Below are 26913 nucleotides of genomic sequence, written 5' to 3'. Positions count from 1 at the left end.
TATGTCTTCTGTGAAGCCTGCCTGACAATTCTCTCCTCTCATAACATTGGTGTAGTCTTTCCTGGTGATGCCAATACACCTTTGTTTTCTGACACGGTCACTTGTATTTTCAAATTCTTTTGAAAATTATAGCTGTATGCAATTATGGGCATACCAGTGATGTCATAATTATAATCTATGTACACAGTGTGGAATAATCAAATATATCTTTTCAATTATAATATAGCACTTCTCAGATTGCACTTCAATAATTGTTTTCATGCTCATCCAACCCTAGACAGACTATTTTTTGAGTATAGCTAGGAACCTGTTTTTATTTAATGTTTTGCATTCTGACCTAACACAGTGCCTGGCATACAGTAGGTGTTTAATAAATGTTTAAAGAGTGAAAGAAATGGACAGATGAAGGCAAAGCTACACTATCTTTAAAATTAGAGGAATTTGTCCTTACTCTGGCAGACAGGCAAAGTGTCACCGACAATACAAGCAAAATTATCTCTTAAGATAATTTAAGCTGGCAGCAACATGTAAAGTGAAGTAGGAGTGAGAAGCAGCACAAGCTGGGAGATCCCTGCAATATTTTCAGTGAGATGTAATATAAAGACCTAAACTTGGATGGTGAAGGGGGATTCGGAAAGAGAGGATTCAAACATTTGTGATACATTAGAGAGGTAAAACTGATAGGACTTCACTTGTGCCTAAGGGTAGGAAGCAAATGATGAGGAATCCGAAACAGCACTGAGACTCTGAGCCTGGGTGACAAAGAGGTCCATTAACAGAAGGAGAAATAGCGGGTGCAGAGCTCATGATGAATGATGTGCTAGATAATGGGAAGTCTGAGGCACTAAGCTGAGCCATCTGTAAACAGATGAAAATATGGGCCTGAAGCTTAGAGAAAATGCCACAACTGAGATAGGAAGTTGAGAGAGATCATTTTAGAGATAATTGCGGAAATCATGAGACTAGGAAAGACATAAGAAAAAAATAGGATAATTTCTAAGATAAAACCTTGGGGAAGGTCATTATTATTTCAGAGTAGGAGGGGAAGGAAAAAAGGTGAAGGAGTAATTAAATAAGTAGAATCAGAAGAGCACACAGTCATGGAAACCAAAAGAACTGAGAAAGAAAAAAACGATCACAACTCTACCAATCAAACAATATGAAACCTAACAAAAGAATTCGAGAGTTACGGTATTTTTCAGAAGAGCTAATCCAGCGGTTTGGCAGGGGCAGGAGAAGGGCGAGTGAATGCTGCAAGTATTAACAGTAGCAGCGAGCAAAGCCTGCCACTTCCAGAAGTGTAAGCATAGACCACTTCATAAAACCATACATTCTATCTATTTCTTAAAATGTAGATTCCCCACATAATTCAAACCTTTTACCTGATCATTAGTCTCTAAATGGATTTTAAAACAGTAAGCCTGATTTTCCTGTACATACTGTCTTAGGATGGCTTCTTTCCTCCTATTTCTGGCATGATGGCAGCTCCTACCTCTTTAAATTCTATTTCCAAAGATCTATTATTCTAACATGTTAAAAAATCTTATCCTGGGCTGGGTATGGTAGCTCATGCCTGTAATCCCAGCACTTTGGGAGGTTGAGGTGGGAGGATCACTTGAATCCAGGGGTTCAAGACCAGCCTGAGCAACACAGAGGGATAATGAGACGCTGTTTCTACAAAAAATAAATTAGCTGGGCATGGTGATGTGTGCCTGTAGTCCCAGCTATGTGGGATACTGAGGCAGAAGGATCGCTTGAGCCCAGGGAGTTGAAACTATGCTCACTGCAGTCCAGCCTGGGTGACAAAGCAAGATCCTGTCTTAAAAAAAAAAAAAAAAAATCTGAATTCTAAAAAGCGTAAAAATTTCAGAATAACATAAACATTCATTTTTCAATATAATCTTTTTTTTTTTTTTTTTGAGACAGAGTCTCACTCTGTTGCCCAGAATGGAGTACAGCAGCATGATCTCAGCTCACTGCAACCTCTGCATTCTGGGTTCAAGCAATTCTCATGCCTCAGCCTCCCAGGTGGCTGGGATCACAGGCTTAGGCCATCATGCTCAGCTAATTTCTGCATTTTTAGTAGAGACGAGATTTCGCCATGTTGGCCAGGCTGGTCTCGAACTCCTGGCCTCATGTGACCCACCTGCCTCAGCCTCCCAAAGTGCTGGGATTACAGGCACACCTGGCCTAATCCTGCATGCTGAACTCTGCTTTGCAAACTTAGGGGGAAGAAATAAACATATAAACCATTTAATGCTTATCTTCTAAAAGGAAATTTATGAAAGTGATTAGTAAGAAATAAATACCTTTCACTCCTGAAGAGGTTCAACATTTATGAGGAATATATATTAGAATTACTTACGAACTCATCAGGAAGATGATTAAGGAAACTAAAGAAGCTACTATAAAGTTGTGGTGTTACAAAGAAACTGAAGAAGGCTCAAATAAAGTTGCAGTGTAGAAGGATTATTTTCAACTATTAAAAAATGACAAATTTCATATTATTCCAATTATGTTCTTTTCCTTACCTCCAAGATGTGGCTAGATAAAACTGTACTTCCGATTTTCTCCAAACAGCTTTGACCTATGCTTCCATCTCATGAATACCAAGACAGTATTAAACTGATGCATATTTTCATAAGTCTGTTTAGAAAAAAAAAGAACTTATTTAAGACTTAGGGAACTTTGTCAGAATAATACATATAGAAGCAATACTAGAAGCGTTTCGCATGTACAACTATACATTTTCAAAGTAAAGTCAATGAAAATTTCTACGTTTTTACGAAATCTATCACTTTACCATTTTCCTCAACCTCTGCCCAAGCTTTACATTTGTAAAGTTAGTTCTGTGGGAACAGTACTTCCATATAAAATTCCTATGTTAGCTTAAGCTTTGGAGGAAAAAAAAAAAACTCATCTCAATTTGAAAAAAAAAAAGAACGGGAATAGCTAGAAGCAGCACCGAAATGTACAATTCTACAATATTCAGATTCCTACTTAGACAAAAATATATTGGACCACCTAGCTAATATCACTTTTTTCTACTTTTGTATTACAAAGTCTAATAACCAGTTTTAATTTCAGCCACACTTCTACCTAGAACATCAGGACTTGTGAGGTCGAAGAATTAATTGCACTGGTTGGTCTATGCCTGTGGAATAGGTCTAAACTACCGTATATTAGTACTGCCATTAACACCTCACTCTTTAAGGGGCAAGCATTCATAAATCTAAAAGATAGAACTATTAAAGCTTAAATTATTATTATTATTATTTTTGAGACAAGGTCTCGCTCTGTCGCCCAGGCTGGAGTGCAGTAGCGCCATCTCGGCTCACTGCAACTTCCGCCTCCTGGGTTCAAGTCATAAAAAAATTTCTAAAGGTATGTCTGCTGTTTACTTTGCGATCTTAAAAATAATTTCATTCAATCTTTTAACGGAAACTTCAAATAGCAAAGTATTCTGTTTCGTATTTTAAAAACTGTATGAACGTTGCCTATGCCCCACTGCAAGGTCAAATACCTTGTCTTCAAGTCCATTTAGAAGTATCACACTGAGGTTTAGCAGTCTTGGCAATAATGACTAAATTCATGTAAACTAGGGCAACCTGAAACGGTCTAACATATCAGGTAGCAGTCTTTCTTAAAGACAAGAGTCTCCGCTCAGCAGACAGGCTGCTGTATCTTTCATGGTCCGGCTAAAGACAGCCTGACCCTGAATGCAATTAGTAATGCTTTGTCTGCATTCAGGAGCCTTTCAGTCTTCTCAATGCACTAGTTACCCACAACTTAGCCAGGTCTCTAACATTTTTCAGAGTCCTCATATGACTATAAAACTCTCAGGCTGTCGCTCACAGAAATGAGGGAAGGCAAAAATAAAGAGTTGGTGTTCAGTGTTCTTCTGAGATGCTCATAATCTTTAATTTCCCTTTTACTAATCAAGAAAAGAAATGCACTGTTTCCATTTTAGAAATGGCATAAAGAGATTTTCCTCCAAAGCCATTCTTTGCCAACTACTCCATTCTTCCCTAAGGGTGTGGGAGAGAGAGCAGGCAATCACTGTATTAAACAAAGTTCAAATGAATTTATCCCCATAAAAGTAAAAACAGTCCATCAAAGTGTCTGTTTCAAAAATATATGGCCTGGCCAGGTGCAGTGGCTCATGCCTGTAATCCCAGCACTTTGGGAGGCTGAGGTGGGTGGATCACTTGAGGTCAGGAGTTTGAGACCAGCCTGATATCACACACACACACACACACACACAGCCTGATTCTAATTCTGCCAGATATTTCCAATGTATCATTATAAAATTAACATGTAAACTACTTACCAACTATTGTTTATTACAGCACCATTTACTAAAACATTGTTTCCTTGGTTAAAAGTTTTAGGCTTCAGGCTAAATCTAAAGTTTAAAAAATAGCAAATAACATAACCAAAAGAGCTTTCAAACATCCCATCTTCAAAAGTCCAAAACCCCAGATGATCTGTTCTTCCCTGTTTTCCCACATGTACAAACACTTAACATAAACTTCAGAAAATCTTTTCTTCTTTTTCTTTTTTGAGACAGGCTCTGGCTCCATTACCCAGGCTGGCGTATAGTGGCACAATCACAGCTCACTGCAGCCTCCACCTCCTGGGCTCAAATAATCCTCCCGCCTCAGCCTCCCGAGTAACTGGGACTACAGGTACATACCACCATGCCCAGCTAATTTTTATATTTTTTGTAGAGATGGGGTTTTGCCGTGTTGCCCCGGCTGGTCTCGAATTCCTGGGCTTAAGGAATCCTCCCACCTCAGCCTCCTGAGTAGCTGGGACTACAGGCGAACACTACCATGCTGGGTTAATTTTTATATTTTTTGTAGAGACAGGGTCTCGTCATGTCGGCCAGCCTGGTTTCGAACTCCTGACCTCAAGTGATCCACCTGCCTCGGCCTCCCAAAGTGCTTAGATTACAGGCATGAGCCACTGTGCCCAGCCCAGAAAACCTTTCCTAAAGACTGAATTTAAGACTAGCTAGTCCCGCACATGTATCCCAGAACTTAATAAAATAAAATAGACCAGCCAAGGAAAATCAAGTAAGATTTGACTTCAATACTCAGAGGTAAACAAAAGACACAGGAAAGGATATGCTCCACAGTACAGCTCTGCAAGTCACATTGTACACACTGGAAGTTGTGTGAATAAAGTAAAGGTTAGGACCTTTGCAATATAGTGCTATAGTCCTATGAGCACAGATCTATAAATATGTATACACATAAAAATAAGATGTACATGGGCAAAATGTTCCAAACAACTTTAATCACTTAGCTTATTGGGTAATTTACCACAGGCTTTTAACACTATGAACTTGTGGTTCAACAACCACCAGGGGTGTTAGTCAAAACAAAACGCTAAGTAAGTACAAGTCATTTTTTCAAAGATTTTGTGTCTGAAATTTCTAAGCCTATTAGTTGTAGAAAACACATTAAAAAGAAGGCAATTCTTTAAAAAACATATCCAAGCTTCTTAATGACATGGAAAAAATGAAAATCAAACATTTCTAAATATATTCTAACATTCATAACTCAGAGCTAACATCAAAATTTCTTCAACATTAATAATTATTTGCAAACAAACACAAAAAGTTCATTTTAATCCCACATTTCCCTTACAAAACATCTTTTCTTGTCATCAGAATGTACGCATCCATCTTGGTTTTCAAAATTATTAAAATGGTTAAATCTTAAACCAACAAGATACTTTAAAGCTCACTACTCATGCAGAATCCAAGGACAAGCACTGATTATGGATATCGTAACAGTTATCTATAAGGTTTCAGAATGTCACCCACTGATTTCTATTATTAGTAAGATTTGCTTTACAGAAAAGAATAGTGTAAATATTCTTTTACTCAATCTAGGCCAAAACACCTTTTTTTTTTTTTTTTTTTTTTTTGATACAGAGTCTTGCTTGTCACCCAGGCTGGAGTACAGTGGCACGATCTCGGCTCACTGCAACCTCTGCCTCCTGGGTTCAAGCCATTCTCCTGCCTCAGCCTCCCCAGTAGCTGGGATTAACCATGCCCAGCTAATTTTTGTATTTTAGTAGAGATGCGGTTTCACCATGTTGGCCAGGCTGGTCTTGAACTCCTGACCTCATGATCCGCCCGCCTCAGCCTCCCAAAGTGCTGGGATTACAGGCGTGAGCCACCACGCCTGGACCCTTGTTTGTTTTTTTTTTCTTTTTTTCTTTTTAAAGACAGGGTCTCACTCTGTCACTCAGGCTGGAGTGCAGTGGCACGATCACGGCTCACAGCAGCCTTGACCTTCCAGGCTCTAAGGATCCTCCTGCTTTAGCCTCCCAAGTAGCCAGCACGTACGGCCATGCCCTAAGCCAAAATTTAAGATTAACTTTGAGCTTGTACCAGATATCAAGATGTAATGGAATTCTTAGAATTCGGTGGAATCAACAACACTGATTGCACATTTTTTCCTTCAGCTACTCCAAATCCTCTCTTCCCTATCATTTCTCCTCCCTTCTCAGCACCCAGAAAAAGCACCCCATGCACTGTACAAATACTGCAAACACTATAGCTGCATTCATAGGACCATTAAAAAAAAAGAGCCAAATTACAAAACAATCTATATTTTACAAACATTTCAGTTGGGTTCTTAAGCTAAAGATATTACTGTTTACTTTGGTACGATAACTAGAAAATGCAAACATTATGCTCCAGAAAAACATAATGTGGTTTTAGCTGTAAATAACTCAAATGAACAGTTACTTTAGGCTAGTATACCATGCACTCCTATAATAAACATGTAACCACCTAACTAGAAAGGGAGGGTCAACTCATGAATGGGTTGTGTTCTAAATTTCCAAAACTTCATTTATAAATTGAATATAAGGTTGATTTTGAAACTCAAGATGCCTTTACTCATAAAACCAAACATATAAACAGTTGTACTAAATCCATAGTCCAAAAGAACTTTAGTGTACAAATCTATCATATCACTCTTCTGTTTAAGCTTGTATCTATGTCAAACTACAAGTTTCGTATTCATTTCTGTATCCTAGAATCCAACATGACACAGTGTAGGATTTTGGCAAGTATTTGCTGTTGTGAAGTATTGAATAGTAACAACTCAATGATACAAAACTGGGTTGCATAGAAAATCTAACCTATCTGAACTACAGAAGATACTCAAAAGGCAAGGGGAAAAGGCTTCTTCCAGAAGAGATAACAGAAAAAAATACTTGGGCTAGAAAGCTCTGGTCTGAACCAACTGTGACAATTTCCATTCCCCTTGCCAGTGGGTAGTCTGGTAACACATACCTAATGCAATTCTGGCCAAGAAGACAAGAAAGTAAGTTTGCCAGGGAGCTTTTAGGAAAGGTTTTCTTGGCTGATGAAAAAAGACCCAGGCAAAAACACATGCTCCCAGCCTTTTTGCATACAATTCTGGGTTTGAATGTGTAAACAAAAACTGGACCATGAGGACAACCCAACAGATCAAGAACAGTAGCAGCATTAAAAGATAGAAAGAACCTGGGTCCTTGGTGATGCTGTCATGCCTGAATGAATTAATCCTAGAATCATCTTAACGTGTATCTTTTCATATTAAATTCTTTTACTGTTTAAACAATTTGCCACAAGTAACTCAGCAGATAGGGTGACTTAGGAACAGGTACATCATTTACTTCCATGAATTTAGTTGTTCCCTACACAATGTAAACTGCCCTAAATTTATACCTCAGCCCAGATCCTTCTTTTGAACTAGATATATGTTTCCAAACACTCTATTAAATGTTTATTCCAGTGGCACATCAAGAGAATAAGATCAATATAAAAGCCATCAACCACCAGCACAAAATCTGTTTATGTACCGGCAGTCACTTTTTGGCTAACGGCAGCACCATTAGCCAAAAAGTGCCCAATTGCCGAAGTTTAAAATCTTGGGATCACAAGCCCCACCTCCCTCTGCTTCATCTATTATACTTAGGAGTTACTAAATGCTGCTCATTCTAGCTTTGATACACATATCTTTAAAATGTCTCCCCATCTCTACACATATTGTCTGACGTAGGCTCTCATCTTTCATGTAGCTCACCTCCATTCTTACCTCTATTCACTGGACTCATGTCTCTAAAATATAACTATGCTTCATGAAAAGATTATAAACACCCTGTCATTAGGAAGATGCAAGTTAAAACTACAATGAGATACACTATACAGCCATTAGAATGGCCATAATCAAAAGACAATACCAAGTGTCGAGCATCTGGAGAAGCTGGAACCCTCATACATTGCTGACAGGACTGTAAAATGATGCAGTCACTTTGAGGAATAGTCTGTAAATTTTTTTCTTTGTTCTTTTAGAGGTGAGGTCTCACTCTGTTGTCCAGGCTAGAGTGCAGTAGCGCAATCACGGCTCACTTCAGCCTTGACCTCCTGAGCTCAAGCAATCCTCCCGCCTCAGTCTCCTGAGTCACTGGGATTGTAAGCGTGAGCTACCATGCCCTAATTTCTTAAAGTTATATATAAACTTATCACAGGATCCAAAATTTCCTCTTCCCAAGAGAAATATGTGCCCACACAAAGATTTATCTACAGATGTTCACAGCAGCTTTGTTCATAATAACCAAAAACTGGAAACAATCCAAACATCCATCAATTGCTGAGCACATAAATTGTCATCATCACAGAATGGAATATCATTAGGCAGTAAAAAGGCACAAAATACTGATACACATTACAGCATACATGAGCCTCAAAGACACGCTAGATGAAAGAAGCCAATGTAAAAATACTGCATACTGTATGTTTCCAACGCATAAATGTTTAGGAAAAGCAAATTTAGAGACAGAAAACAAGCAGTGGTTGCCTAGATGAGGAGGTAGAAGGCAGTGATTGTGGGAGGTGATAAAGTGTTCTAAAACAGTCACAGCACGAAAATTTACTAAAGTTAAAAAATTTAAGTGTGCCTACTTTTTTTCAATGATTTCTTTTTCTTTTTTTTTTTTTTTTAGACGGAGTTTCGCTCTTGTCACCCAGGCTGGAGTGCAATGGCACGAACTCGGCTCACCACAACCTCTGCCTCCGGGTTCAAGCAATTCTCCTGCCTCAGCCTCCCAAGTAGCTGGGACTACAGGCATGTGCCATCACACTCAGCTAACTTTTGTATTTTTAGTAGAGACAGGGTTTCACCATCTTGGCCAGGCTCATCTCGAATTCCTGACCTCGTGATCCAACCGCCTAGGCCTCCCAGAGTGCTGGGATTACAGGTATGAGCCACCGCGCCCGGCCTTTTTCAGTGATTTCTAATTATGTACAAAATGAAGTCCAAATTCTTTAGAAGGGCATTCACAGACTGCTATAATCTGTTTTCAATCTATTTAACCTAACCTGCCTTACCTTCTGCTATAATTCGTTCCACAGGATTCTAGTAATAACACATTGTGCACTTATCACAGTGAACCATGATTACCTACTTATAGGTATATCATCTTTACAAAAAACTCGAGTATAGCAATAGCATTTTACTAGTGCTTGTGTCCCTAGTGTCTGACACACAGTACAGTGCCTGGCCTATAGGAGGTAATCAATACACTTCTAAATAAGTTAATGACAAATGGCATTGAAGAGAAAAATCCAAAAGTAGGTAAAATGAGCTATGCACCAAAAAGACACTTGTACAAGGATGATTAGTGTCACTATTTTTTTGTTTGAGACAGGGTCTTGCTCTGTCACCCAAGCTGGAGTGCAGTGGTGTGATCCTAATTCCCTGTAGCCTCCACCTACTGGGCTCAAGTGATCCTCCCACCTCAGCCTCCAAAGTAGCTGGGACTACAGGCAAGTGCCACCAAGCCTGGATAATTTTTTGTTTGTTTGTTTTGTTGTAGAAATAAGGTCTCTCTATGTTGCCCAGGCAGGTCTCAAATTCCTGGGCTCAAGTGATCCTTCTGCCTTGGCTTCCCAGAGTGCTGGGATTACAGGCATAAACCACTGTGCCTGGTGCCACTGTTATATAAAAAAGAAAAACAAGAAGTTACCCAATGTCATCTAAATGTTTATTAGAATAGGATCAATTAAGCAGTCACATTAAACACTACATAGTCATTTAAAATAATGAGATATATATCTTATCTATTTGTATAGACATAAAAAGACATCCCAAATATCGAAGAAAAAAACTATAAAATAAGTTAATCCTCCATTATTTAAAAAAGAAAACAAAACCGTACACACAAGTACTCGCATGCGTACATCTGTGCATCGTGTATAAGGAAGGTGCAGGGCTGAAGGGTACACATGCAGCTGTACTGGTGCAGACGAAGAAGTGAAAACAACCTTAATTGCCGATCAGCTGACAAATGGCTAAACAAAATGTGGTCTTATCCATGCAGTGGAACATTATTCAACCATAAAAATAAACGAAGCCATAAAAAGAACTGGTTCATGATACAACAGGGATGAGGCCTGAATATATGCTAAGTGAAAGAAGCCAGACATATGATTCCACTTATAGGAAATATTCAGAATAGGCAATTTCACAGAGACCGAGAGTAGATTCGTGGCTGTCTGGGGCTGGAGAATGGGGAATGGGGAATGGGGAATGACACCAAAAATATGACCCATGAAAGAAAAAAAAACACGATAAACTGAACTTCAACAAAATTAAAAATGTTTGCTCTACAAAAGACCTGGTTAAGAAGGCAAAAAAATGAGGTACAGGCTAGGAAAATATATTTGCAAACAATATATGTGATAAAAGCCTCATCTAGGATATATAAAGAAATCTCAAAGCTCAACAATCGAAAAAAATTTCAACTAGAAAATGGGCAAGAAATATAAAGACATTTTATTGAAAAGGATATATAGACGGCAAATACGCGCATGAAAAGATATGGTCAACATTACTAGACATCAGGGAAACGCAAACCAAACTATGCTGCACACCTACTGGCACAGCTAAAATAAAAAAATAGTGACAACACCAAATGTGGACACGAATGTGAAGAAACTGGATCTCTCATACACTGCCAGTGAGCATGTAAAATGGCACAGCTAATTACAGGTAAGCCACCAACTGCACACCCCTGGGCTCTGGCAAAGATTCGTTGCTTGGCCAAATGAGCCAGGCTCCTGAACTTTTCTCCCAGGCCTATCTGTGTACTTCCTTGTAAATTCCTGTTTTAGCAAAGAACCCTGCTAAGCCAGATTAGCAAACCTCCTGTCAAGGTATCTGATTACCCTCTTCTTCTTCTGCCATCCTCCAGCTGATGTCTGATCACCTTGGCCTGTCTTCAGCAAGAAAGAATCCTGTTACGGTCAGTTTAGGCAGAAACCCCTTACACCTGACATTTCCTCTTGAGAATTTTCCATCCACTGGCCCTCAACCAGCTCCTTGGCTACAAATTCCCACTTGCCCATGCCACATCCAGCACTGAGGCCACGCTCTCTCCCCACCCACTGTAAGACACTATTGTAGTGGTCCCTACACTTACAGGGATGATCCTGAATGTCTTCCTTCCCATGTAACAAGTGTCACTGAATAATTTTTTTTTCTTTAACAGCACCTCTCCCAAAGAAATAAAAATTTACGTCCACACAAAAAACTGAACATGAATGTTCATAGCTGCTTTACTGTTAAAAGCCAAAAACTAGGGAAAGAGATTATCTTTCAAAAGGTGAATGGTTAAACAAACCATGGAATCCTATTCAGCAATAAAAAGGAAACAACTGTTGATTCACACAACTTGAATAGATCTCAAGGAATTGCGCCAAGTGAAAATAAGCTAATTTTAAAAGGTCACATACTATGTGATTCCATTTATTAATATCCTCGAAATGTCAACATCATAGAGATGAAAAGCAGATTACTGGCTGCCATGGGGCAGGTGTGTGCAGCACAAGGGAGAGCTTGGTGGTGGCAGCATTTGTGTCTTGATGCCACAGTGGTTCACAAATCAACTACATGTATGTTTAAACAGCACAGCACTAAACACACAAAATGTACCAATGTCAATTTCTAGTTTAATGCTGTGCTGTGGGTAGTAAGAAGTTACCATTAAGGGAAAGGTGAAAGGCACAAGGGACCTCTCCTTACTATTTTTTGCAATTTCCTGTAAACCTAGTTATTTCAAATTTAAAATTTTAAAGAACCTACTTTGAATAGTAAAATAACTGTTCAAGGACTATACGAGATATATTATTTCTTTGAAATTATCTTTTATGTAGGTGTGAGTGTATATACATATGTGTGTACATACATATGTGTGTACATACAAGTTTATTTTTTGGAGAGCAAAGAAGAAAAAATCACCTACGAAATTTCAATTCTGCCAAGGTTTCTAGTTTCCTAGAAACAAAACAGCAGTCCCAGGTCAACTTCTGGGTGCTCAGTCTGAAGTTGGGAAAGGGCCCTTTCCCTCCGTATCCCTCCTGCTCTGGCTCCGTGAAGGGGTGGCAATTCCGAGGGGAGTGCCAATCTGTGGCACCCGCAACAGACTGAACCCCAGATAATCACCCAGCTCTATGTTCTTTTGCAATTTATTCTTCCCAACAATGAAGCATAAAAACACGTGCACATTCTCATTCTTGCTCTACAACTTACGAACCTAACAAGACATTTAAATTTTTTGATAACACCCTCTTTCCTTTTCCAAGTAAATCCAATTCGGCCAGTAGAGAAATTATTGTATATATATATATTTTTTTCTACAGAGCTTTTGATAAATTATCAATAGACCATTTGTTTTATTAGCTAATAGGTAAATGTCCCATGGAACAAGCTTCCTAGAATAATTTCACCACATAAAACAGTTAAATTTCTACTGTTAATTCAGGAATTATCAGAGAGTGATTCTAGATTGCTAAGGGTTCACCAGATCTGCTAAAATCAGCGTGATTACACTCTCTCAACACATAAAGAAATTCAGAATTGACATTATGAATACCAGAGTTATGCTACAATACAGTGAAATCATCAGGGACTATTAATACATGCTGCTATTTGTTTCAGATCTAAATAATCACAAAAGAGTGTTGTGGTTTTTTACTTACTGGCTTATTTGTTTTAGCTTGCACCCCTGTCTTTCTGTTACGTTTTTTCCCCTTTGTGAACCGCTACCTGGAATGCACACTTGCTAATAACAGCATCACCCTCTACCCACTTCTCCTTTATGTCATCCCTGGAAAACAGCAAACTAGCTTAATGTAGTTCTGTGGTTCAAGGTCTATAAAAACAAAAAGGCTGCATATGACGGATGGCCTGAGACTGAAGATATAAAAACTGAACACATCTTCTATTACGATCAAGTAATTGTTGTACCATGATACTGCAATTTTTTCCTTGAGACAGAGTCTCACTCTGTCACCCAGGCTAGAGTGCAGTGGCACGATTTCGGCTCACTGCAACCTCCACCTCCCTAGGTCCAGTGATTCTCCTGCCTCAGCCTCCCAAGTGGCTGGGATTACAGGCACGTGTCACCACACCTGGCTAATTTTTTTTATTTTTAGTAGAAATGCGGTTTCACCATATTGGCCAAGCTGGTCTCGAACTCCTGATCTTGTGATCCGCCCTCTTCGGCCTCCCAAAGTGCTGGGATTATAGGTGTAAGCCACCGTGCCCGGCCTGCAACTTTTTTCTTTAAAGGCCGCTTTAAGGAGAAGGGAGAGATGACATACCTGAATGAGTCAACCTAGGAAAAAACAAAGATGGGTGGAGCTAAAAAAGTAAACACATCTCAAATGCCTACTTAACATTTCTAACTAAATAGGCTAAAACTCAAAACAAATGAAATGTAACTCACTAACTCACTAACTCACTTGTCCATCCTCTCACAAACTTGCTCCTCTTGAACTCATCTGGCTTATTCCACAACTGTGTAAAAGAAGACATTCTGCCATACCTAGTAAAGCTGATGGTGTATACACCCAAGACTCAACAATCCAGGTCTATGCATATAACCTAGAGAACCTTTTGTACTTAGCTACCATGAGCCACGCAAAAGAATATTTAAAGCAGTATTTTTTCCATACCAAAAACTAGGTGAAACCAAGGTGTCAAGCAGCAGTAAAATGGACTGTGGTATATTCATAAAATATTCCATATTCCAGTAATTTGGAATATTATATCAAATAGTGAAAAATTAATGAACCTCGGCTAAGAATGTCAACATAAATGACATCACAAAATTGTAATATAAATTAAAAAATCAAGCCCAAGAAGAATATATACAGAATAATTCCATATGTATAAAGCTCAAAAACAGGAAAAGCTTAAAAAAAAAAGTATGTTAAAGGGACAACACAAATGTGGTAAAACTTAAGAAAAAACTAAGGGAATGACATCAAATTTAGGAGGATGGTTACCTCTGGGAAGGGAGGAATAATTGTCTTGAGGGATGAAGGAGTTCAAATTGCTGTTACATTTCTCAAGATAGAAGTTTGGACCAGATTTATTCGTATATTGTTATTATTATTTAAAATGGATATATACATTATAGATAGAAAGATAAGTAGATAGATCCTTGTAAGATTAAACCTATCTAGAGCAGACATGGTTAAATGTTAATATTTTAACAATTTAAAAAAAATTTAAATCTATGCCCACATTACATAAATGTCTATTACTTTATGTAATGTACATAAATGTCTATTATAGCACTTTCTATAATTTTGGAATATAACATACTAAGAAAATTAAGAGTAAATTACAAAATTCTATTTTGAAATTTAAAGACACAATATCACAAATCTTTAACAGAAGTATATTAAAACAAATACTAAACTATTATACAGCGGAAAAAACAACATGTAAAAAAAATTACTTCTCCTAATGTAATATAATGGAAAATTAATGCCATCTATATAGTATATTCATTCCAAAATATTCTTATTTTAATCTAGGCATGAAATATAACCAGCAAATTGTGGGGACTGCTTATATAAGAAAAGGAAAAATATGATGAGATTTCATAAAAGACCACTGCCGGGTGGTAGATGGAGGTGGGGTAGTGGCTTATCCTAAAGTAAAGGAAACTAAAGAAATATGACAGCCAAAAGCGGGTGTGTGTGTGTGTGTGTGTGTGTGTGTGTGTGTGTGTGTTTCCTTGATTGGTTTCTGGATCAAATATAGATATATTTAGCTCTCTATAGATATAGATATACTTTTTCCCTTGGTTTCTTGATCAAAAATTAAAACATCTATAAAGAACTGTTCTGGGGAAGAAAATAAATGAAATTTAAATAGGGATCACATGTTAGATAATATTGTATTAATACTGTATCTCTTAAGTATGATAATGTAACTCTTCAGGAAGACAACCTTGCTCTTAGGATACACGTGCTAAAATGTTTAGAAGTTAAATGTCAAGATGTTTGCAGCTTACTTTCAAATGGCTCGGGGGAATAAAAAAAGTATATATGTCTTTATAAATAGAGAAAGCAAATGAGGCAAACGTTAGCAAGTGAGCCACTGGGTGTTCACTATTCATTCAACTTTTCTATCAATTTATAAATTTTTAACAATTTGCAAAAAATATATGCATTTCATTCTTTAGTTATGGGTAGTAATTCTACCACAAAGTTTAATAAACAGTGTTAGTATGACAGAGCTTATTAAGATCAAATATTAACATATTTACAAGCAAGTCCCAAAGATCTTTCCTCCATCAGTAATTTTAAAACTTTTTTTCTGGAAATTGTGAATTACAAGTTGAATGAAAGGCCAGGCATGATGGCTCACACCTGTAATCCCAGTACTTTGGGCGACTGAAGCAGGAGGATCACTTCAGCCCGTGAGTTCAAGACCAGTGTGGGCAACATAGCAAGACCATATTTCCACAAAAAAATGTTAATTTAGCCAAGTATGGTGGCACGTGCCTGCAGTCCCAATTACTCAGGAGGCTGAGGTGGGAGGATCACTTGAGCCTGGGAAGTTGAGGCTGCAGTAAACCATGATTGCATCACTATACTCTAGCCTGGGCAGCAGGGCAAGACCCTGTCACACACACAAACACACACACAAAAAGTTGAATGAAAAATTAATTTTTTGCTTAAAAGGTCAAAAGATTATGTCTGTGCTTCAGAAACAATATCATAAGCAATTTGAGGGCAAGGATGTTTATTTTGGCAATTCAATTATACTATATATAATTCACAAAGACTTTATTTTACACTGCTAAAATAGATAAAACCATACTAATACATTAGAATGGGATTTCTTGGCTGGGTGCTGGTGGCTAACCCTGTAATCCTAGCACTTTCAGAGGCTGAGGTGGGAGGATCGCTTGAGCCCAGGAGGTGGGGGCTGCAGTGAGCAATGATCACGCCATTGCACTCCAGCCTAGGAAACAGAGTGAGTCCCTGTCTTAAAACAAACAAACAAACAAAAAGCAAGGAAAAAAAAAAAGAATGTCATTTCTAAATGTCCTATTATTTCTAATATATTTAGAAAATTACATTTCTAAATGTCCTATTAATAGTGTATGTTAAAATTTATTTCTCAAAATAGATTTATTTCCTAATGATGCATACTCTAAGATTATATTTACAATATTTTTCAGGATTGCTAAGCAGGTAGTAAGGGTGGAATCAATTCCTTTATGTGGACAAAGTTTCCTGAAAAACTAATTACATTTCATAGAAAATGATAACCACCGGTCACCTTAAGGATGTATGGGTTACGTCAGAATTTAGTCCAATTAAACTGTCATGTAATACTTGACTTATTTAGTAAAAACTTAAAATTATCTTCATAAAAAACCCAATTGTCACCCACCCAATATGTGTGCATCAACAAACTAACAAAATTCTAGAAGTTACAGAAATAAAATTATTTTCAATTAAGAGCACCCATGTAAAATCCATCCCTTGTACACGAATATGCCAACTAGTGACTTCAAACAGGAGAAATAAGTCTAGCAATATTTCCTCCAAAAGGCCAGGTGTGGGACAGCGCTGCTCCATGTCCGTGGGTGGATAAACACACAGGGAAGAAAGTTTTAGATGGGAAGCCTACATTTAAGTTCTCATCTCTGTGTGATGAGAGGCAGGTAGTTAATTACCATACAGCACTGTCTTTTAAATCCGTGAGTCACATGCCTAAGGGAGGGGCCTGGATGCAGGATGAGCAGCAACTAGGGCAATCAAGGAAGGTTTCAAAAGGAAGCAACAACAGGTTCTGAGGAGCTGCAGACAGGCAATTAGCAGCAACTACTACCCCAACACAATGCACATAATCCAACAGCTAACTAGGGACTGCCCACCTTCTTGCAAAAACACAGCATGTACCTTTGGGACTAAGTTTGTGAGGCTAGGTATGTTTGAATTTCAGAGATATTCTATTATCGACAGACAAGTGAGACTGAAAGAAACACAAACACACACACACACACACACACACAACCCTTGGTAATATTTCCAATGGCCATTAAAGCAAATTTTAAAACATTTAAGACATAGTTCCCTGCCTGCAAGAAACATGTAATCAACATGAGGAGCCAAGACATAAAGATATTCAAATTTAAATAATGGTAACAGATGATACTGCAAATGTCATACCACCACACATGATGATTAACCGAAGAGCACTAACGTTTACTGCTTCACAGGTGGGAAGTAATTTAAGGTGGCCTTCCAAGGATCCGCAGGATTTGATACTATGCAAGGAGGGAGTAGTGCAAGTTCACACAGGCATTCCACAGGGAGGGTCGGGGAGGATACTTTGTGGCTGGTCATGGCCCCATGGAGGGTCTGGATTCTATGGTTGTGAAGCAGGATCACCAATGTATGGTCTGACCCAGATGATAAATATACAGCTGCCCTAAGGCCCATGCCCACAGCACACACAACTGCTCATTTTAGTTCTCCTTCCAACCAAGCATTAAAGACCTCATAGTGTTTTTCCATACAGAATCCTCAGCAGCCAAGATGTCAGGATGTTTGAAATGCATCTACCATTCTTTAGGAAGTAAAGAGAAGAACACAAAGATAAGAAAGAGCATGGGCTCTGTAGCCAGACTGAATACCAAGGTTAGAATCCTGGCTCCACCACTTACCTGTTGTAATCCTTTGACCAAGTTGTTTAACCTCCTCCGTACCCAATCTGTAAAATGAGGATCAAAGGAGTTAATATAGGTATGGCACTTAGAACAGTGCCAGGCAGACAGTAAGCACTAAGTGTAAGCTACTATTATTGTTCTCTATCAACAGGAAACCAACTGTATTTTCAGAGAGTAATTAGAAGTTTATACGGGAGAATAATACAAGCAGCTGTATTAAAAGCTTGCTGGATACAGAAAACACTGTGAATCACTGGTAGAAACACCTTCCATTATTTAATAACATTGCCTAATAATAGCATCAAACACTTGCTGGTTGATTTAAGAACAAAATTATGGCAATAATATTTACCGAGTTCCATTTATCAAACATTTACTATGTGCCGGTTACTGTGCTAAATTCTATACATTTATTATCTTGCTTAATCCTTAAAATAAGCCTATGAGCCAGATACCACTAGTAATCCCATATTACAGATAAGAAAACTGAAGCTCAGGCCGGCACAGTGGCTCGCATCTATAATCCCAGCACTCTGGGAGGCTGAGGCGGGCATATCACCTGAGGTCAGGAGTTCGAGACCAGCCTGGCCAACATGGTGAAACTCCATCTCTACTAAAAATACAAAAATTAGCCAAGCATGGTGGCCTGTAATCCCAGCTACTTGGGAGGCTGAGGCAAAGAATCACTTGAACCCAGGAGGCAGAGGTTGCAGTGGGCCGAGATCGCGCCACTGCACTCCAGCCTGGGTGACAGAGTAAGACTCTGCCTCAAAATAAAAATAAAAATAAAAACAGGGGGAAAAAAAAGAAAACTGAAGCTCATAGTGATTAAGTAACCTTCTCAAAGTCACACAGTTAAGACATGGTAGATTTGGGATTTAAACCCAGATCAGCCAGACTCTAAACATTGTACTTTTAATCCTAATGCCATACATTTTCTTCCCAAATCCTGAACCAATTGCCCATGACTGTGATAATGGTTGTACAGATCCATGAGTATACTAAAAACCATTGAAGTGTGTGCCCTTTAAATAATTGTATGGTATGTGAATTATATCTTAATAAAGCTGTTTCAAACCATTAACAAAAAATAGTAAAATCAGGATACAGGGTCCTTGGGGTTTTACTCATACACAGACTGGGACTAGAATAAAAAGGAAAATTGAATTCATTTTGGATAGAAAAATGAGTATTTTTCAAATGGAAAGATTTAGAACCTGTATATAAATACATGACACATGCTAAAGTTGGACCTAAATAATGAATAAAATGTAGATCAAGAAATATCTGTGAGGCCAGGCATGCTGGCTTGGGTCTGTAATCCCAGCAATTTGGGAGGCCGAGGTGGGTGGATCGCTTGAGCCCATGAGTTCGAGACCAGCCTGGGAACATGCAGTTTGAGACCAGCCCAGGAACGTGGTAAAACCCCTCTCTACAAAAAATACAAAAATTTGCTGGGTGTGGTGGTGCATGCCTGCTGTCCCAGCTACTCAGGAGGCTGAAGTGAGAGGACCACTTGAGCCTGGGAGGTCCAGACTGCAGTGAGCCATGATTGTGTCACTGCACTCCAGCCTGCACAGAGCCAAGAACCCGTCTCAAGAAACAAAAGGAGGGAGGAAGGAGAAGAGAGGGGGAGGGGGGAGAAAAAAGAAACATCTGTGGGTAATGATGATGTCACAGTGATCCCCTTATCATTAAGTCAACGTTTTGGCAAGAGAGAGGTGACAACATGATCATATTGTTATTCACTTTTAGCAAGGGAGCAGCACAAAATGTGGGCAATAGCATAAAGTTTTTTGGAAAAATGTAATGAAGTTAATGGTCTCCTGTACAGCCTTGGGAGGTATAAATGCAGCCTCTCTAGAGAGCAACTTAGCAATGCGCATGATGTACCCACTAGCCCAGCAATCCTACTAATAAAAATCCACATTTAAAAAAATCATGTTGTGCACCCAGATTTAGTGACACGTATGGTCTTACAACACGCTTAATGACGGCAGAACAAGCAAAAACAAAAATAATGTAAATTATAGTACAGTCAGACAATATTGTTAACAACAGCTGATGTTTATTAAGTGCCAAGAATTATTTCTATGTGTTAGCTCACTTAATACTTACAGCAACCCTAGAAGTTAGTAAGAATGTTATAACTATTTTCAAGATGAGGAAACTAAAACCCAGAGGAGTAACTTCCTTCAGGTCACACTGCAGCAGTAACTGAAGCCAGGATTTGAATCAATGCAATCTCAACACCGCCACTTTGTGTAACTACAAACATTATGCCACACGAGAATAAGCACTTGGAAATATACTCACAATATATTAAGATAGAAAAAATTAGATCACAAAATAACCATGTGATCCTTTTCCGTTTAATGCATTTAAAAAGAGAGCGATGGAAATGACATGCCCTAGAGCTTAACAATAGGTACTGCTGGTATTACAGTTGATAACTGTCTTCTTTATACTTTTCCATATTTTCCAAATTTTCCACTGCAGGATGATTTTTTTAAATGACCTTCTTTAAAAAAATAAGTGAAAAGATGATTATTATTTAAAACACTGCAAAAAAGGACAAGTAACAAAAACCATGGAACCAGCAGTTAAATCTGCTATTGGGGTTGCTGATTCCAGAGAAGTGGTAGATGCCAACCAGGCAGTGGCCAGTAAGAAGTATATGAAACAGTGACAGGTGCTACACAGGCATCAACTAGCATCCCGAGAAGTCCGGGAGGAGGGCAAGGAGCACGGTACATAGCTCTGAGGTAATGGCAGTATCAAGGGAAGGTTTTGCTGGTTTGTTTTGAACTTGAAGGAGATTTGATCAGTGTTACAATCGAACTAGAAACAGTCAAGAATGGAGAGATGGATGAGAGGGAGGTCTCAGACGATAAGGACTGAGCCTTAGAAAAAGGGAAAACTTCGTGTGAAACAGCCGAGAAGGAAGAAAAGAAGTCATACAGTGATCTTTGAGGTGGAGACAGAAAAAACTGACAGACCTTAATTTGGTACCCTCAAGCTTCTCTAAGAAAAAAAAAAAAAAAAAGATGTCATCTTCCAAACTAAAAAGGTGATTATGGGTGCAGTGGCTCATGCCTGTAATCCCAACACTTTGGGAAGCCAAGGCAAGAGGATTGCTTAAACCCAGTAGTTTGAGACCAGCCATGGCAACGTGGCAAAACCCCATCTCTACCCAAAAATTTTTAAACAGTTAGCCAGGCATGGGGGCGTAATCCTGTAGTCCCAGCTATTCAGGAGGCTGAGGTGAGAGGACCACTTGAGCCTGGGAGGTGGAGGCTGCAGACGAGCTATGATCACACCACTGCACTCCAGTCTGGGTGTCAGAAAGTTAGACCCTGTCTCAAACAAAACAAAACAAAACAAAAACTAAACTAAAAATGTGGTATTAGGTACAGGGTGAGAAGCACGGTTAGTAGGAAAAGTGCTAGAAAGCAACTGGATTCACCTTTTGCCAGAGCTAGCAGAAACCATCAGCCTAATCATCAATTGACCACAACTTCTCCTCTGGACAATTCACATTACAGACATAAATAAGAGTATTGCAGTAAGTTGGAAAAATCGTTTATTATCCACAGTTAACATGTACATAAGCTATGCCACTCATAACTGAAGAACCCATGGTATGCCTGGAGACTGTTACCCTACTGGTAATTCCAAGGATAACAACCACTACCACAATCCATGAGGCTGACGTGATAAGTGCCATTACTTTTAGATGAGATGCATAGGCAAAAGAAGCACTAGGCTTCAAGCATAAATTTCTAATTTGACAATAAAAACTAGTTTGCTATGAAAATTCAAGTTGTGGTCGGGCACGGTGGCTCACGCCTGTAATCCTAGCACTTGGGGAGGCCGAGGTGGGCGGATCACGAGGTCAGGAGATCGAGACCATCCTGGCCAAAATGATGAAACCCCATCTCTACTAAAAATACAAAAATTAGTTGGGCATGGTGGCGCGTGCCTGTACTCAGGAGGCTGAGGCAGGAGAATCGCTTGAGCCCAGCAGGCAGAGACTGCAGTGACCTGAGATCGCACCACTGCACTCCAGCCTGGGAGACAGAGCGAGACTCAAAAAGAAAAAAAAAAAAAGAAAATTCAAGTTGTAAAGATCTCAAATTCTGTATAATTGAAAAGTTTTCTAAGACAAGCCAATTGTTACAAAACATGGTATTTTTAACACACATACAGAGATCTCCAGAGATGTAAGTGGCTTTAAAAAATAAGTAGCAATAATAATAGTAATAATAATAATAAAAAATAAGTAGCCATTTCTTCATGTGTGAGGATACAGTCACGGAAATAAGAATGTAAGATACAGAGGTAAGAGCTGAGTACTGTTTAATACATGGCTGGCTTCACTTGCATGCCCAATGCTTTACATGCATTACCGCATTTCACCCCCAAAACAATTCGGAGGCAGGAATTCTTCGTGTTCATTCAACGTATTTACTGCCTGCTAGTTCTGTGTCCCAGGAACTAATCTAAACCTCAGCATACAGCAATGAACAACAACAAAAAAATCCAAAAAATCTTGCCTTCTTGGAAACTGTATCCTATTTCAGTGTCTGCCTTAAGGGGCTTGAGTAATTTCTTTATGGAGTCAAATAAAGTGGGTGGCAGAGATGGAACTCCAATCCAGGTATGTCAGATCACAGGTACACAGTCTGAATCATTCAAACTATGATTCTAGCATATGTAATTGCTGCTCAATAGAGAGAAAAAATAAGTTCTACATTTATCTGAGTTTTTCAATAATAAATAGTACTTATTTGAGAATTTTGAATATTTTGTTGTTTTGCTTATACTACTGCCCTCCCTATAGGAAATGACCTGTCAAGAAAAACTAGCACTAATCCTCAGTTAACGTTTCTTTCCATTCACTTTATAAATTTTAAAGCAAAAAATCCTGAGACAAAAGCAATCTGAAAGCCTCTTCATCTGTGCCCTAAAATTATTAACCAAAGAACTATTCATACTTCAGCAAACTTCAATCTTCAGTTAACATGTTTCTTTCCACTTAATAAATTTTAAAACAAAAAAACCTGAGCTAAAAGCAATGTGAAGACCTCTTCATCTGCTCCCTAAAATTATTAGCTGGCCGGACACAGTGGCTCACACCTGTAATCCCAGCACTTTTGGAGGCCGAGGAGGGCAGATCACGAGGTCAGGAGTTCGAGACCAGCTTGGCCAACATGGGGAAACCCTGTCTCTACTAAAAGTACAAAAATTAGCCAGGCATGGTGGCAGGTGCCTGTAATCCTAGCTACTCAGGAGGCTGAGGCAGGAGAATCGTTTGAACCCGGGAAGCAGAGGTTGCAGTGAGCTGAGATCATGCCATTACACTCCAGCCTGGGCAACACGGTGAGACTCCGTCTCGAAAAAATATTAACCAAAGAACTATTCACACTTCAGCAAACTTCTTAAAATATTAGAGGAAACTCTGCTAGTACTTTGTTGAAGATTTTGGCATCAACGTTCCTAAGAAGTATTATCTGCAGTTTCCTTGTAGTATCTTTGTCTAACTTTGGTGTCAGTGTGATGTTGGCCTCACAGAATGAGTTGGAAAGGGTTCTCTTTCTCCAGTTTTTTTTGTTTTTGAAAACTTGAAGAATGGTATTAGTTTTTCCTTAAATGTTTGGTAGAATTCACCAGTGAAGCCATCAGGTCCAGGGTTTTTCTTTTCTGTCAGGAGATTTTTGATTACTCATTCAATCTCCTCACTAGTTACAGGTCTATTCTGATATTCTGTTTCTTCATTATTTAGTCTTAGTAGGTTTTGTGTTTCTAGGAATCTGTCCATTTCATCCAGGTTATCCAATTTGTTGGCATTTGTTTACAGTACTCTTTTAGTTGCATATCCACGTTAATGGCAGCATTATTCACAACAGCTAAAATGTGAAAGTAACCCAAGTATCCATGGATGAATGAATGGATAAGCAAAATGTGGTATATGCATACAATGGAGTATTGTTCAGCCTTAGGGAGGAGGGAAATTCTGAGACATGCCACAACATAAACCTTGAAGACATTATGCTAAGTGAAATAAGCCAGCCACCAAAAAGAAAAATACTAAATGATGCCACTTATATGACATACTTAGTAGTCAAGATCATAGAGACATCAGTAGAATCATGGTTGCCAAGGATGGGGAAAGGGAAGAAGGGAGAGTTGTTGTTTCAGCTTTACAAGATGAGTATAGTTTCAGCTTTACCAGATGAAAAGAGTATGGGAGATGGATGGTGGTGATGGTTGCACAACATTATGAATGTATTTAATACCACTGAACTATATACTTAAAAATGGTTAAAATGATAAATTTGGGGTATGTATATTTTACCTTGATTTTAAAAATTGGAAAAAAAATATTGTAGAAATGGGGATGGCTGGAGAAGAGCTTTATCGCAAAGACTCATTTTTTTCACTTGTACTTTCATTATCTGAATTATTTAATATGCAAACAGATCATTGATAATATGCACATAGACTCATATTATTATTCTCTTTCCCTTAACAAGTTAATTCCTGTTAGAATTTTCCACCAGTGTCTGGTGTATCTTGGGTGCTGTTCCCATAAAGGGTGGTTCGTCAACCCCAACTGGACCCTCTCTGCATGTAGGTGAGGCTTGTGAACTAGCAGGCTTTACTGCAGGGTAACTCCCGCTTGTGCAGATACGGAGAGCCTTAAATATCGGGCTCTGTTGATCTCTTTCCTGAAGCCATTCGATTTCTTAGAAAAGAGTCCTTCAGTCTCCTAGGTGAAGTATATAACTCCAATTGTCAGTGCTCTGCAAACAAGTGGAAAAAGGACATGGACAGAAATTAAAGACAAGGAAGTGTATCTCCTGATCCAGTAGGTTGACTTTCGCTTAATCCCCATCTGTAGTGTACTCCTCTTCTGCACTCTCTTCAAATCTGGAGTTTCACTGATTCAGTTTCTCTAGACAATCGACTGCCCATCTTTTGTCAAAATGAGGGAGGGGTTACTGAATTACTAAGGTAGGGGTCAGTGCTGCGGGTAATGCCACAAATGTGACCATGTGTATAATTTTAAATTTTCTAAGCAGCTTCATGAAAAAAACGAAAGAGAAAGCTGAAAATAATTTCAATACATCTTATTTAACCCAATGAATACAAGATGTTAATATGTAATTAATATAAAAATTATTAAGATATTTTACACCTTTTTTTCCAAATATAGTATTATTTTAAAGTTACAGCACATCTTAATTAGGACTAGCCACATTTCAAGTGCTCAATGGCCACATGTAGCCTAGTGGCTGCCATGTTAGATAGCACAGGTCTAAGTGATGCTGTGGTAACAACCCCAGCATTTCAATGGCTTAGCACAACAGAAATTTATTTCTGCCTCGTGTAATATGTCCAACACGGGTATGCAGGGACCATTTCCAGTTATTCAAAGAGCCAGGCTGACCACCTTGTTCCTGCATCAAATGAATCCTATGACCAGGGATATCCTAGGCAAGAAAGAGAGCAGAGCATCTTCATGGGCTTTTCACTATGCCAACTCAGAAGTAACACAACCTCCCTCAAAGTCCACTGGCCAGCATCAGTCACCTGATCCCATCTAACATCAAGGAGCAAAGGAATTAAATGTTCCCATCAGCCTGGGACTAAAGAAGACCTAGATGTGGACGAGCACTAAGAAGTCACTGCCACAGGCAGGCACTTGGCCGCATGGGTGGGTGTGAGGCACAGGATCTCAGTCCTAGATTCCAGGGTATCGCTATTTCATATACAGATTTTTAAACCAGTGTTTAGCCTGAACTCTCATCTCCAGTTACAGATAAAACCAGTGCCTGCAAATCTCCAGCCTTGAGAGAGGTAAAGACTGATTTGCTTCTTCCATGTCCCTCTACAAGCCAAATAACAAACAAGTCTTCATTGGAACAAACAGTGGGCACATTTGAAGATGCAGATGGTGCAAAGGGCCTATAGCGTAAGGGTTGAAGTGGACAAGCCCTGATGAAGCCCTGATGAACTTGAAAATGACCAACCAGATCTCCCTGCTAGGAAACAGCCTCACTCACACAGAAAAAAAACTGCTGAAAATTAAAACAGAATTGAACAGGAAAAGGTTCTCCAGAAACAAAGGAAAGAGGAGGCCCACATAAAAGTGAGGGGCAGTAATAGAAACAGGAGACCTCAAAGGCAATCTGTGTTTCATAACAGAAAAATAACTCTGTGAAATTAGAAATGCTATCCTGAGTCACTAGGCCTTCTTCCAAACATTCAGGAAAATGAAATTCCAATAAAACTGACCCATGGCAAAGTTTTCAGATCCAAATCTCATAGAAGTTATTATAAGAAAATGGGGAAGGGGCTAGGCATGGTAGCTCACGCCTGTAATCCCAGTACTTTGGGAGGCCGAGGCATCAGATCACGAGGTCAGGAGTTCAAGACATGCCTGGCCAATATGGTGAAACCCTGTCTCTACTAAAAATACAAAAATTAGCCGAGCATGGTGGCGCGCACCTATAGTCCCAGCTACTCGGGAGGCTGAGGCAGAAGAATTGCCTGAACTCAGGAGGCAGAGGTTGTAGAGAGCCGAGATAGCACCACTGCGCTCCAGCCCAGGCGACAGAGTAAGACTCCGTCTCAAAAAAAAAACAAAACAAAACAGTGAAGGAATCGGGAACAAAACAACAAAACAACATCCTCCTTACAGACAAATACATCATGCTAGAAGGCCAGAAACACAAAGGAGATTAAAATTAGAACCTACTATTAGTATTTCAAAATGAGCTAAAAACATTAAGAAAATTATATAAAGCATGAAAAACAACATCAGAACAGAAGAAACTCAGAAATGTGAGAACATGA

General features: G+C 38.9%; 1 protein-coding gene across 5 annotated transcripts in view; it reads right to left on the bottom strand.

Moving 5' to 3' along the window:
• The window catches only part of BMPR1A (bone morphogenetic protein receptor type 1A), a 169105-nt gene that overhangs the window by 83683 nt on the left and 58509 nt on the right, over positions 1-26913 (bottom strand). For 4 of the 5 annotated variants that reach the window (XM_019034832.4, XM_063709757.1, XM_055353207.2 and 1 more), the window contains exon 2: positions 2532-2646. The gene's annotated coding sequence lies outside the window, so the exon portion shown is untranslated. Of the gene's footprint in view, positions 1-2531; positions 2647-18048; positions 18068-26913 lie in introns of those variants that run through there. The other variant, XM_063709758.1, reaches the window with a different exon arrangement.

Source organism: Gorilla gorilla, chromosome 8 (genome assembly GCF_029281585.2).
Source record: "Gorilla gorilla gorilla isolate KB3781 chromosome 8, NHGRI_mGorGor1-v2.1_pri, whole genome shotgun sequence".
NCBI lineage: Eukaryota > Metazoa > Chordata > Mammalia > Primates > Hominidae > Gorilla > Gorilla gorilla.
The sequence above is the reverse complement of the archived record's forward strand: the minus strand, read 5'-3'. Positions and strand labels throughout refer to the sequence as shown.